General features: G+C 47.9%; 1 long non-coding RNA gene across 1 annotated transcript; it reads right to left on the bottom strand.

Annotated features, from left to right (window-relative positions):
• Positions 1–7,704: 7,704 nt before the first annotated feature.
• On the bottom strand, positions 7,705–9,028 carry LOC119268035. The gene is made up of 2 exons (XR_005132799.1): positions 8,295–9,028; positions 7,705–8,202 (listed from the first exon to the last, which is right to left on the bottom strand). It is a non-coding gene; the product is annotated as an uncharacterized LOC119268035 (long non-coding RNA).
• Positions 9,029–15,377: the final 6,349 nt, after the last annotated feature.

The raw sequence follows: 15,377 nt of genomic DNA, 5'->3' as shown, positions 1-15,377 counted from the left end.
ACAGCACAGGGGAGGGGGGTTTGGCAGCTGCTGGCCGTTGGGCCTCGTCCCAACTGGTGGAGAGGGAAGGCCTGCACGGGGCGCGCAACTAGGCCTATTAACCCTGCGCCCGGTCAACGCGCTAGCGAGAGGAGCGGGCGAGCTGCTGTCGTTCGCTTCTAAAGAACAGAAACAGCATCACGTCCATGGTGATGCAGGAGACGACGGCAGGGGGGTCCCGGCAACGGGGACGGCGGGAACCGGCGGGAACGAGCGGATCAAGACGTCCGGTGTCGATTCCGGGCAATGGTGGCGGATGGAGCTCGGGTGCGGGGCTCCAAATCCATGGTGCTGTCCAAGATGCAGAGAGAGAGAGAGAGAGAGAGAGAGAGAGAGAGAGAGAGAGAGAGATTACGGATAAGCGGAAGCTTCAGTGGAACAGAGACAAGGGAAGGGAGCAGGTGCAGCGAGGACGACCTGGCCGTGACCTTCGTCGACGGCGGGCGTGGGTGCTCTAGGTGGTCATGGGGTGGTGCGTTGGGGCTGGACCCTGTAAAGAGGAGGCCACAGGCGAGGCGGAGGAAGGCGGGGCTCCAGCTGCGCGTCCATGTCGATGCAGAGGACAGCGGTGTCGACTAGGCTGCAGGGACATCGCGGGGACGGCGGCGGCTTGGTGTGGTGTCGACGCACGAAGCAGAAGGCGAGCCAAGGAGGTCGACGCGGTCCCGGGCGTCGCGGCCAACGGGAGCGGGTGGTGAGCGTGCGCCTTATCCCCTGCTCATCAGGAAGCAGAGCAGCGGCGGCGAACTCCGCGGGGAGGAGGCCGGGAACACCGGGGCGGCTGCAGGAAGGTTGGGAGAGGCCGGGAGTCGACGGTCCGGGGACTTGACGGTGGGAGAGGCGGTAATGGAGCTCCAAACGGCGGCTCCATGGTTCCCTGTGAGAGAAAAAATAGAGAAAGGAAAGGGAAGATCATGAGAAAAAGAGGTTGAGAAGCAGGAGGGAAAAAGGAGCGGGGCTGTCGGGGCACTCATCTCCGGCGAGGTTTCGGTCGCTGGTGTCGGCCGGACGACGAGGCAGGGTCGAGGGCGATGGGGAGCTGTGGGAGGAGCTCGGGCAGAGGTGCTCGGGGTGGAGGGGATCAAGAGGGTCTGGTGATTGGTGGGTTTGGATCGGGAGGGATCCCGAGAGAGTGCCGGCGGCGCTAGGGAAAGGATGGATGGGACAAGGCCCCTAGAATTTAGGGTTGCAGGTTTATATAGTGGGTCTATACGCAGACTAATGGAAGCCCTTCGATCTAAATCAGACGGCTAAGAAAAAAATAGGTTAGGAATTCCAATAAACAAAACAGAGATGTTTTGTAGACGTTTGGGGATGATCCGGACACAACGGTGGCGACAGTCCGGGTCGGGTCCGGGACAGCTTTTCGGACGCGCGCGCGAGGAGAGCCGCGAGCTGACGAGAGAGGTTAGGTTGTGTCTGGCGGATTGTGAAGAGCGGGTTGGTCTGAGAGAAGAGGGGAGAGATGCAGCCCGGCACGGTTTCCGGAGACCGAAAACGTTCGACGTTAGACCGGCTATACTGCCGCTATAGTTACCCGTTGGGGGCATCAAACGATCTCCGAATGCGATGAAACTTGACAGGCGGTCTATCTACACTATAATAAGACCGCACGTCAACTCTCATCCCATTCCGAGAACATTTTCCAGCCACTTATAAAATACTATTTTAGACATGCCGCGGGCGCGTGCAAGTGTGTCTGGGCTCAGAATGGACAACGGACGGAACAAGGAGACCGGGACGGATGCAAGTTTTGAAAACATGATGATGCGATGCACATGATGACATGACAAGATGCAACACGCAAGCAAATGACATGGCAAGGATAGCAAAAAACTGGGAGACACCTGGCACATCGGTCTCGGGGCGTCACAACACTCCACCACTATGAAAGGATCTCGTCCCGAGATCTAGAATGGCACCGGAGGGAAAACGGAAGAGAAAGGGAAGAGGTAAAACTAAGTTGCTTCTTTGACAAACGAGTGAGACCGAAGAACCTTCAAAAGGTTGAGCAAAATTAAAGAAAGAAAGCAACGGAGAAGAACAAAGTTGAAAGCACTCCATTAAGAAAGAGGAACAAGGAAGAATACATTCAAACATCACTCCGGTTGAGAAGGGATGCAAGACTTTATAAGATCAAAAGAACTAGAAGAGAAGACACAACACTCCGGTTAGTTGAATAAGCATAGGAGAGAACACGATCCTGACAAAAACAGAAGACGGTTGAAGAGAGCAACATCACAATGCCTCTGGAACAAAAGTAAGAATGGAATGAACAAAGGGAAAAAAACGAGAGCACGCTTACACCAAATGCTAGAACGGAGTTGTTGGAAAACCAACAACGAAAAGAATAAGATTGATATGGTCTTATGGAATACATCTCAAAATATGAGGTGACAACCTGCCACTCACGGAAAAAAGAATTGGATTGATAAGAACAAGGGGACGAGAAACTTATTTCACCGGGAGGATAAATGAAGAACTTGGATCATTTATAAGAACCAGAAATAGCCACAATCCTTAGGGAAAGCTTTAGGTGAAATATAACCCAAGATAACTCCAATGAAAAGGTTGATGGATTTAAAATATTTCATTCTTGATAACTTGTGACTCACGAAGCACGAAGGGAAATCATCAAGAATGACATAATACCACCTCCAATGGTATGGTAGAAAGAATTGCACTCCGGATTAAAAGATGAAGAAAAACTTGAGCTCCTTAGAAAAAATGTTGATGAACACTTTGAGAAGGAATTAAATCCTTGAAGAACCACCATGATGAGCCTTCGTGAAAACTCCGGTAAAAAGAATGATCAAATGAAGTGGAGGATGAAAAGAATAAGGTTGAAGCCTTGCAATGATTTAAATGAATCTCCGTGGAGATGTAATTTTAAAAAAAAAGGTTGGATCTCCGGGAAAAGAGAAGATGAAACAATTTAAATCAAGAATTTGATGAGCCTCCGGAATAGGGAATTAATCACTTGGGTGAATCAAGAATAAGAATTATGTTATGCTCATCCTTCACCAATTAAATTGATGACAATCAATGGCTTTGGCATACTACTTATTCTCGTAGAAAGAATTAAGATAGATATATCACAAATTTGAGAAGGTCTTCAACGCTCCACCGGAAGGATTTGAAAAGCACGAATGCATAGATATGATACACGAAGGAAGAAAACTCTTGAACAAACCACCATAAGAATTGAAAAAGAACGATTAAAACATGAAGAAACACCGGGAAGAATTAGCAATTAAATAAACATGCTTGAGAGAGTTTAAATGCAAGTGAATGAAAAAAATCACGAGCTGATAAGAGAATGTTTGAACGATGCGCCGATAAGATTTGGAGAACGAGAGCTCAAAGCTGAGAATGAATAAGTCTTCTGAAATGATGGGCTCCGGATGAATCAAATTGAACAGAATCTTGAATTGCTCCGGATGGGTGAAAAATCTCACAACCGAAAACAATTATGAGAGGATGGCAGAGAATGAGGCAATATTTAAAAGAAACTCTTCTTCGGTCTTCAAAAACTGAGAATGACAACGGGAAACACCACCAAGAATTTTTTAGACACTCCGGAATGAAGAATAGAAAAGGTTGAGCCAATGATGAAAAGAATTTGAAAGATCTTGAAGAAATACATATAACTGATGACAATTCATTCTTATGTCAAACTTTAGAAAAGAATTTGAGGATAGCTCCGGAAAAAAAAAGAGTCAGGTAAGATCCTGGGAAAAGACCTGTGGGTTGGGGCCCACTCAAAAGAAACATCGTTGAATGATTTAGAAGATAGATTGCGCCGGTTGAAATAAATGGCTTGAATGAGGTAACATCCTCGAAAGATCTTGAACGAATGCAGAGTGGAAACACGAATCTTCGAGATATCTTGAGCACTCCGGAAAAATTGAATAGAGAGAAGTGGATGATTACGAGGTGCACCGGCATGAGAAAGCATTAGAAATGAGGGAAAAGGGATATGATCAACACCAAAAGCTTGAATTGGTTCCACCGGAGAAGAAAAAGAGCAAATAATGATGAACTTGAGGCTCCGTTAGTATCTTCATGAGAATCACCGGATAAGAACATTGACGGAAAAGTACGGAGAGACTTCACAAGAATAAAAGGATGCTTGATTAAGATATCGGATACCTTGAAGAAAAAGGTAGGTGGGCGGGAAAAACAAAGGCAACTTGGAGACGGATGAAACAAACAACGTTGATGAAAAACTGAGATTGGATCTTGCGGATGTTGAAATGATCGGATCCACTTGAAGAGAAGCACACTGGTTGACAAGAAATTGAAATGACAAACTCGATGATCGAGAAGGATTAGTATTCACATCGAAGTATGAGAACACCATTTGGGGGAAGGTATGGAATCAACATTTGACATTGAAGCAACTCGAATACCACAACTCAAAACAAAACAAAGGATTGGCTTGCAGAATAAGCCGGAACAAACATATGATAGAGATTTCGTCCGAAGTTTTCACGGTGGGGCCTACACGGGCTCGATCGTACAACACCATCATGTACAAGGCAGTGCACATGACATATGAAGCGTCCCCAAGTCGGCATAGCCAAGGACTCTTTAAGACACAACGAGACCACTCTAAAACCAACCGTGGATAGGCGGACCACTAGATGTCGAACCCCAATTTCATATCATACATCTGTCGGAAAGATATCCTAAGAGCTACTTGAATTCCCACTTATAAACTCACGAAATTTTCCGGTTATGCAATCAGGTGTTGGGGATACAGGGGAAGCATAATATCTCACCCAAAACTAGCAAATCCTACATCCAGCTGTATCCATCCTTCAACACATAACCAAGAAACCTTCGAAAAGCATCTGTTATACGAGTTATGGCAACACTCCCGAACTCCCGCCCCAGTACTGGGTGGCGTCGAGGTTATCTCACCAACAACTGCATAAAAGAGATTTTCGATGTCGGCAAAACTAAACTCAGGTATTCCAGAACTGCAACGATAAAATTGTGATGACAACACCTCGAAGCTCAACTCCCTGGGACACTGCCACAACCCCTAAATGTCAGGAGGCACCAAGAACAATGTTCTCGTCACAAAACCATCAGAACGATTCCAAGATACCCGCGTGATCCTAAAAAAATATCGTGAAATTTGAGAAGAGAAGAGTCAAAACTCTATGTCAGGATGCCTCACCAGAGCGATGAAGGGAATGAGGAGTAAAAAGAAGTCCTAACTCTCCGATATATATAATCCTAAATAACTCAAAACATTTCTAGACTCAATAACGCCAGCGATTCGATCAAGCAGGGGGCTCCTAAAGTCGGGGAAGGCTCTAATTACCAACTTGTAACGCCCTTGATGCGGCTATATCTCCCACGTGTCGAAGCACGACTTAGAAGCATAACCGAATTGAAAGCAATGTCGCAAGTGAGGTAATCTTCACACAACCCATGTAATACATAAGGGAAAAAGATACATAGGTGGCTTACAATCACCACTTCACACAAATACATGAATAAAGCATTACATCAACCAGATACAATCAAGGTCTGACTATGGAACCAAAATAAAAGAAGACTACCCCAAAAGCTACACAGATCCCTGATCGACCCCAACTGGGCTCCACTACTGATCAACTAGAAAGAAACAACACAAAGGACAAGATCTTCATCGAGCTCCTCCTTGAGCTTGGTTGCGTCACCTGCTCGGTAACATCAGCACCTGCAAACTGGTTTTGGAAGTATCTATGAGTCACAGAGACTCAGCAATCTCACACCCTCGCGATCAAGACTATTTAAGCTTATGGGTAAGGTAAAGGTATGAGGTGGAGCTGTAGCAAGCAACTCGCATATTTGGTGGCTAAACATACGCAAAAGAGAGCGAGAAAAGAAGGCAAAGCACGATCGAGAAACTATGATCAATAAGTGATCCTAGAACAACCTACGTCAACCATTACTCCAACACTGTGTTCACTTCCCGGACTCCGCCGATAAGAGACCATCACAGTTACACACGCGGTTGGTGCATTTTAATTAAGGTAAACTTCAGGTTTTCTACAACCGGACATTAACAAATTCCCATCTGCCCATAACCGCGGGCACGGCTTTCGAAAGTGCAAATCCCTGCAGGGGTGTCCCAACTTAGCCCATCACACGCTCTCACAGTCAATGAAGGATATTCCTTCTAGCGGGAAGACCCGATTAGACTCGGAATCCCGGTTACAAGACATTTCGACAATGGTAAAATAAGACTAGCAAAGCCACCCGAATGTGCCGACAAATCCTGATAGGAGCAGCACATATCTCGTTCTCAGGGCACACCGGATTGTCCAAACTTCCGGTAGGCCAGCCCAGAGTTGCCCCTGGTGGCCACAGGCGGCTGACAAGTTGGACCAACACTTAGAGGAGCACTGGCCCGGGGGTTTAAATAAAGATGACCCTTGGGCAGGCCTACCCAAGGGAAAGAAAAGGCTAGGTGGCAAATGGTAAAACCAATGTTGGGCCTTGCTGGAGGAGTTTTATTCAAGGTGAACTGTCAAGGGGTTCCCATTATAACCCAACCGCGTAAGGAACGCATAATCCGGGAACATAACACCGATATGACAGAAACTAGGGCGGCAAGAGTGGAACAAAACACCAGGCATAAGGCCGAGCCTTCCACCCTTTACCAAATATATAGATGCATTAATTAAATAAGAGATATTGTGATATCCCAACAAGTAACCATGTTCCAACAAGGAACAAAATCCCCAAGTTCCAACAAGGAACAAACTTCAATCTTCACCTCCAACTAACAACACTATAAGAGGGGCTGAGCAAAGCGGTAACATAGCCAAACAACGGTTTGCTAGGACAAGGTGGGTTAGAGGCTTGGCTTAACAATATGGGAGGCATGATAAGCAAGTGGTAGGTATCGCAGCATAGGCATAGCAAAAGAGCGAGCATCTAGCAAGCAAAGATAGAAGTGATTTCGAGGGTATGGTCATCTTGCCTGAAATCCCGCAAGGAAGAAGAACGAGTCCATGAAGAAGACAAATGGACGTAGTCGAACGGTTCCTCACAAACGCGACGTTACCGGAACCAACCCGAAGAAGCAACACCAGAAAGAAGCAAACAACATAGTAAACAACCACCACATAATCATGGCATGATGCACAATCAAGTATGATGCATTTCCGGTTTAAAGAGGCATGGCATGGCAAAATGCACAAGCAATCCTACAAATTAAGTGGAGCTCAATATGCAAAGAGTTGCATATTGACAAAACACCACGACAAGTTATTTAGTTCGATCTTGTTTATTTACCCAACAATATTAAATGTTGTTAAACATGGCAAGAGGGTGAAGCAAAGTAAAACTACCTATCTAGTCAAGGTTAAATGAGGCCGGAACAACAAAACAACAAGTCCGGAAACTCCTCATGTGCATATTTTGGTTATGGTACTGTTCTGCCGTAAACATAATTTTAGAGTAATTAAACATGCAAAGTAAGGTCACCATGTTAAACTAGGCATTTTCCACCCCATTTACATATAAAGTTTATTAAATTCCGAGTTACGGTTATTTAGTTATGAATTAAATCATTTTAGGAAGTTATTTAAGCAAATTTAAACAAACATCATTTTAAACATTTTAAACATAGATGAAAGTTGCATATTATTAAACTAGATGAAAATCTAAGCAAGTTTCATATATAAAGTTTTTACATATGATGCATGGTTGGAGAGTTCTTATATGCATGATCATGAAGGGGTTTTCTGCAAAACTGTTGCCTCGGGAATAAGGAAAAAATCACAGACAAGGGAAAAAATACATTGGGCCGAATCTGAGGTTGGCCCAACAGCACAGGGGAGGGGGGGTTGGCAGCTGCTGACCATTGGGCCTTGGCCCAACTAGTGGAGAGGGAAGGCCTGCAGGGGGCGTGCAACTAGGCCTATTAACCCTGCGCTCAGTCAACACGCGGGCGAGACGAGCGGGCGAGTTGCTGCTGTTCGCTTCTGAAGAAAAGAAACAGCAGCACGTCCATGGTGATGCAGGAGACGACGGCAGGGGGGTCCTGGCAACGGGGACGACAAGAACCGGCGGGAACAGGCGGATCGAGACGTCCGGCGTCGGTTCCGGGCAACAGTGGCGGACGGAGCTCGGGTGCGGGGCTCCAAATCCATGGCGCTGTCCAAGATGCAGAGAGAGAGAGATTACAGACAAGCGGAAGCTTCAGCGGAACAGAGACAAGGGAAGGGCGCAGGTGCAGCGAGGACGACCTGGCCGTGACCTTCGTCGACGGCGGGCGTGGGTGCTCTAGGTGGTCATGGGGTGGTGCGTTGGGGCCGGACCCTGTACAGAGGAGGCCACAGGCGAGGCGGAGGAAGGCGGGGCTCTAGCTGCGCGTCCATGTCGATGCAGAGGACAGCGGCATCGACTTGGCTGCAGGGACATCGCGGGGACGGCGGCGGCTTGGCGTGGTGTCGACGCACGAAGTAGAAGGCGAGCCGAGGAGGTCGACGCGGTCCCGGGCGTCGCGGCCAACGGGAGCGGGTGGTGAGCGTGCGCCTCATCCCCTGCTCATCAGGAAGCAGAGCAGCGGCGGCGAACTCCGTGGGGAGGAGGCTGGGAACACCGGGGCGGCTACAGGAAGGTTGGCAGAGGCCGGGAGTCGACGGTCCGGGGAGTTGACGGCGGGAGAGGCGGTAATGGAGCTCCAAACAGCGGCTCCATGGTTCCCTGTGAGAGGAAAAATAGAGAAAGGAAAGGGAAGATCGTGAGAAAAAGAGGTTGAGAAGTAGGAGGGAAAAAGGAGCGGGGCTGTCGGGGCACTCATCTCCGGCGAGGTTTCGGTCGCTGGTGTCGGCCGGACGATGAGGCAGGGTCGAGGGCGATGGGGAGCTGCGGGAGGAGCTCGGGCAGAGGTGCTCTGGATGGAGGGGATCAAGAGGGGCTGGTGATTGGTGGGTTTGGATCGGGAGGGATCCCGAGAGAGTGGCGGCGGCGCTAGGGAAAGGATGGATGGGACAAGGCCCCTAGAATTTAGGGTTGCAGGTTTATATAGTGGGTCTATACGCAGACTAATGAGAGCCCTTCAATCTAAATCAGATGGCTGAGAAAAAAATAGGTTAGGAAGTCCAATAAACAAAACGGAGATGTTTTGTAGACGTTTGGGGATGATCTGGACACAACGGTGGCGACAGTCCGGGTCGGGTCCGGGACAACTTTTTGGACGCGCGTGCGAGGATAGCCGCGGGCTAACGAGAGAGATTAGGTTGGGTCTGGCGGATTGTGAAGAGTGGGTTGGTCTGAGGGAAGAGGGGAGAGATGCAGCCCGGCATGGTTTCCGGAGACCGAAAACGTCCGACGTTAGACCGGCTATACTGCCGCTATAGTTACCCGTTGGGGCATCAAACGATCTCCGAATGCGATGAAACTTGACAGGCGGTCTATCTACACTATAATAAGACCACACGTCAACTCTCATCCCATTCCAAGAATATTTTCCGGCCACTTATAAAATACTATTTCAGACATGCCGCGGGCGCGTGCAAGTGTGTCTGGGCTCAGAACGGACAACGGACGGAACGAGGAGACCGGGACGGATGCAAGTTTTGAAAACATGATGATGCAATGCACATGATGACATGACAAGATGCAACACGCAAGCAAATGACATGGCAACGATGCGAAAAACTGGGAGACACCTCGCACATCGGTCACGGGGCGTCACACCGAATTACTAGGGCTCTTTGACATGTTATTGCTACGAGCTAGACAGCTATCTTCTCCCGCGCAAAAGCGGGTCATGAGTGTCGTGAGGGCTGCCATAGATTTCGGCTTTTCTTGTCCAAGGTGCCGGGCAAGCCACTCGTCGCGGATGTTATGCTTCAAAGCTGCTAGGGCCTCTGCATCCGGGCAGTCGATGATTTGATTTTTCTTAGTTAGGAACCGTGTCCAGAATTGCCTGGCCGATTCCTCTGGCTGTTGAATTATGTGGCTTAAGTCATCCGCATCTGGTGGTCGTACATAGGTGCCCTAGAAGTTGCCGAGGAATGCGGCTTCCAGGTCCTCCCAACAACCTATGGATTCTACTGGCAAGTTGTTGAGCCAATGCCGGGCTAGTCCTTTAAGCTTGAGTGGGAGGTATTTGATGGCGTGTAGATCGTCACCACGGGCCATGTGGATATGAAGGAGATAGTCCTCGATCCATACCCCGGGATCTGTCGTACCATCATATGATTCAATATTCACGGGTTTGAAACCCTCTGGGATTTGATGATCCAATACTTCATCTGTGAGGCATAACGGGTGTGCGGCGCCTCTGTACTGGGCTATATCACGATGCTGCTGAAATGAGTTTTGTCTGTTGTGTTCGGCCCGGCCGGATTTACTTTTGCTGTATCCGGCGTGACGGTTATCGTCTCGTGTCATGGGGTGCCCACGCGATCCGTAGATCGATCTTTTTTGCCTTGCTTTGTCCTCCAATATATCTCGCAGGTCTAGCCCGTTTCCCCGAGCCTTGGTATTTTTTGAGTGGCGCCAGGGTGCGGCTTGAGTTGTGGGCCGAGAGGCCTCTCTATCGCGGCCACAAGGTGGCAGGTCAGCCGCGTCATACGCTGGGACGTAGGTTTAGATGCTTCCTCCTCTAATCAGGGTAGCAACCTGCGTTTTGGGTAGCTTTTGGAGGGGCGTTCGAGTTCATATTCCTCGGCCGCAAGGACTTCAGTCCATCTGTCGGCTAGCAAGTCTTGATCAGCTCTAAGCTGCTGCTGCTTTTTCTTAAGGCTATTTTCCGTGGCTATAAGCCAGCGCTTGAAGCGCTCTTGCTCAATGGGATCCTCAGGCATGAAAAATTCGTCATCGCCGAGGCTTGCCTCGTCTTCGGAGGGAGGTATATAATTATCATCCTCTTCCTCTCTATCTGCCGCTCTCTCTTGAGGGCTGGCTTCTCCATCCTCCTGTGCCGAATCTTGCTGGAGGGGGTTGTCTTCGGCACTGCCCGGGGTGTTATTATCTCCTGTGCCGGAATCACCATTTTTTCTTTGGCGGGACTTAGAGCGGCGCCGCTGACGCCGGCGCTTAGGTTGCTTCTTGGAGGGGTCATCCTCCGCTGTTCCATCGCCATTGCCTTCTTTGGGTGTGTCCACCATATATATGTCATACGACAAGGTGGCTTTCCAGTGCCCTATAGGCACTGGTTCCTGTTCGTCTCCTTCATCGTCGTCCATACCGTCGATGTCTTCGGAGTCGAAGTCGAGCATGTCGGTTAAGTCATCGACAGTGGATATGAAGTGGGTGGTGGGTGGGCGTCGAATTTCTTCATCGTCCGCATCCCAATCCTGCCGGTCATAATCCGGCCAGGACTCTCCTGACAAAGAGAGAGACCTTAGTGAATTCAGTATGTCGCCGAAGGGCGAGTGCTGAAAGATATCCGCGGTAGTGAACTCCATGATCGGCGCCCAATCGGATTCGATTGGTAGGGGCGCGGATGGTCCAGAGTCCGGAGGAGAGTCCGGCAATGGGGAGTCACGATCCTCGCGAAGGATAAGGTTGGTGTTCGGTTCGATCTCTGTTGAGGCTGCTGCCTCCGCGGCGGGGTCTAACCACCCGCCCTCGGATGGTGCAGTTGGCTCCGAATTAAAGGTCGGAGCGGCTGCAGGTGCGGTCTCCAGGACACTGTTCGGTGGCAGAGCTAAATCATGCCCATCGTGACAGTGTGGCGCACTCGGTAGGGGCTCGAATCCGTCGAATATCAAATCTCCGCGGATATCAGTCGTATAGTTTAGGCTTCCAAACCTGACCTGATGGCCAGGGGCATAGCTTTCAATCTGCTCCAGATGGCCAAGCGAATTGGCCCGCAGTGCAAAGCCACCGAATACAAAAATCTGCCCGGGGAGAAAAGTCTCACCCTGGACTGCATCGCTAACGATATCGAAGGAGCCATCAAGCCTGATGATGACGACACAGAGGAACTCTCAATGAAAGCACCAATGTCGGTGTCAAAACCGGCAGATCTCAGGTAGGGGGTCCCGAACTGTGCGTCTAAGGCGGATGGTAATAGGAGGCAGGGGACACAATGTTTTACCCAGGTTCGGGCCCTCTTGATGGAGGTAAAACACTATGTCCTGCTTGATTTATTCTTGATGATATGAGTATTACAAGAGTTGATCTACCACGAGATCGGAGAGGCTAAACCCTAGAATCTAGCCTATGGTATGATTATATGTTGTCCTACGGACTAAAACCCTTCGGTTTATATACACACCGGAGAGGGTTAGGGTTACACAAGGTCGGTTACAAAGGAGGAGATATCCATATCCGTACTGCCTAGCTTGCCTTCCACGCCAAGTAGAGTCCTATCCGGACACGGGACGAAGTCTTCAATCTTGTATCTTCATAGTCCAACAGTCCGGCCAAAGGATATAGTCCGGCTGTCCGGAGTCCCCCTAATCCAGGACTCCCTCACCGTGGCCGGAGGTGAATCCAGTGGTTCGGCGACACGACTCTGGTAAGGGGTGAAGTCAGTATCCGGCTCTATCGCCACTGGGAGTGCGGCCTCCATGGCGGGGTCTATCCCTCCGCTCTCGGATGGCGTGATTTGCTCCGGGTTGACAGCCGGTGTAGTTGCAGATGCGATTTCCTGAATATTGTCTGACGGCAGAGTTACGTCATGCTCGTCATGACTGTGCGGCGCACCTCACATGGGCTCGAATCCGTCGAAGATCAAGTCTCCGCGGATGTCGGCAGTGTAGTTTAAGTTTCCGAACCTGACCTGATGGCTAGGGGCGTAGCTCTCTTTCTGCTCTAGATGGCCAAGCGAATTGGCCCGCAGTGTGAAGCCACCGAATACAAAGATCTGTCCAGGGAGGAAAACCTCACCCTGGACCGCATCGCTAATGATGATCGAAGGAGCCATCAAGCCTTATGGTGATGACACAGTGGAACTCTCAATGAAAGCACCAATGTCGGTGTCAAAACCGGCGGATCTCGGGTAGGGGGTCCCGAACTATGCGTCTAAGGCGGATGGTAACAAGAGACAAGGGACACGATGTTTACCGAGGTTCGGGCCCTCTTGAAGGAGCTAATACACTACGTCATGCTTGATTGTTCTTGATGATATGAGTATTACAAGAGTTGATCTACCACGAGATCATAGAGGCTAAACCCTAGAAGCTAGCCTATGGTATGATTGTATGTTGTCCTACGGACTAAACCCTCCAGTTTATATAGACACCGGAGGGGGCTAGGGTTACACAAAGTCAGTTACAAGGGAGGAGATCTACATATCCGTATTGCCTAGCTTGCCTTCCATGCAAAGGAGAGTCCCATCCGGACACGGGACGAAGTCTTCAATCTTGTATCTTCATAGTCCAACAGTTCGGCCAAAGGATATAGTCCGGCTGTCCGGAGACCCCCTAATCCAGGACTCCCTCAACGGCCATTCACAAGGCCGCACTTGAGCCTCCCTTGGTAGTTCATTGTCCGGCTCGCGTATTGGGGACCTGGGTCCTTGCTTCCTTGAGGAACCACCTTGGTAAATTTTCCTAAACACATTTATTCCTCGGAAAAATTTCTGAAATTTTTAGTGACTCAAAATAAAAATGAACCAAACTCAACTAAATTGATAGCAACTACTCCTACAAGTGCCTAGAGGCTATATCATGCACTAAAACTATTTTGACCACATAAATTTGAAATGCAAGCTCAAGAACAGGGTCACCTAAGTAGCAAAAATTTGCAATAAATAAAGCACTAGAACAAAAACTAATTGGACCATTGGAGGAGTCACATACCGAAGAACAATCCCCCAAAGCAGTTTTGTGAGAGCAGCTTTGAGCAAGGAGATCGAAAATGGCAGCACAACTATCCAGGTAATCTCTGGAAGCATCGGTTAGTCCATTATAAAAGATATCAAGTATCTCATTTTTCTTGAGAGGATGATCAGGCAAAGCATTAAGTAATCGGAGAAGCCTCCCCCAAGCTCATGGGAGACTCTCTTCTTCAATTTGCACAAAATTATATATTTCCCTTAAAGCAGCTTGTTTCTTATGAGCGGGGAAATATTTAGCAGAGAAGTAACAAATCATATACTAGGGACTACGCACACAACTAGGATCAAGAGAATTAAACCATGTTTTAGCATCACCCTTTAATGAGAACGGAAACAACTTAAGGATAAAGTAATAGCGAGTTTTCTCATCATGAGTAAACAGGGTGGCTATATCATTTAATTTAGTAAGATGTGCCACAATAGTTTCAGATTCATAGCCATAAAAAGGATCAGATTCAACCAAAGTAATTAACTCAAGATCGACAGAGAAATCATAATCCTTGTTAGTAATAAAGATATGTGAAGTAGCAAAAGTGGGGTCATATTTAATTCTAGCATTCAAAGACTTTTCTTTAAGCTTAGCTAATAACTTCTTAAGATAAGATCTATCATTGCAAGCTAAGAAGTCTCTAGCAGTTTCTTCATCCATAACATAACCCTCAGGAACAACTGGCAATTCATATCTAGGGGGAGAATCTTCATCATCACTTTCATCAGTATTATCAGATTCAATAATTTCATTCTATCTAGCCCTAGCAAGTTGTTCATCAAGAAATTCACCTAATGGCACAGTAGTATCAAGCATAGAAGTAGTTTCATCATAAGTATCATTCCAAGTAGAAGTGGCGTCATCAATAACATGTGACCTATCAGAATCAATAGCATGTGTAGGTGTCGCAAGTTTACTCAAAACAGAAGGTGAATCAAGTGCATAGCTAGATGGTAATTCCTTACCTCCCCTCGTAGTTGAGGGGAAAATCTTGGTTCTTTGATCTTTCAAGTTCTTCATAGTGATAAGCAGATATAAATCCCAAGTGACTATAAGAATAGAGCTATGCTCCCCGGCAATGGCGCTAGAAAATAGTCTTGATAACCCACAAATATAGGGGATCGCAACAGTTTTCCAAGGTAGAGTTTTCAACCCAAATTTATTGATTCGACACAAGGGGAGCCAAAGAATATTCTCAAGTATTAGCAGCTGAGTTTTCAATTCAACCACACCTGGAAACTTAATATCTGCAGCGAAGTATTTAGTAGCAAAGTAATATGATAGTAGTGGTAACTGTGGTAAAAGTAACGATATCAGTTTTGGTTTTATAGTGATTGTAACCGTAGCAACGAAAAAGTAAATAAGCGAAGAACAATATATGAAAAGCTTGTAGGCATTGGATCGGTGATGGAGAATTATGTCGGATGCGATCAATCATGCAACCGTTATAACATAGGGTGACACAGAACTAGCTCCAGTTCATCAATGTAATGTAGGCATGTATTCCGAATATAGCCATACGTGCTTATCGAAAAGAAC

This window comes from Triticum dicoccoides, chromosome 1A (genome assembly GCF_002162155.2).
Source record: "Triticum dicoccoides isolate Atlit2015 ecotype Zavitan chromosome 1A, WEW_v2.0, whole genome shotgun sequence".
Classification (NCBI taxonomy): domain Eukaryota; kingdom Viridiplantae; phylum Streptophyta; class Magnoliopsida; order Poales; family Poaceae; genus Triticum; species Triticum dicoccoides.
This window is presented reverse-complemented; position numbering and strand designations above follow the sequence as displayed.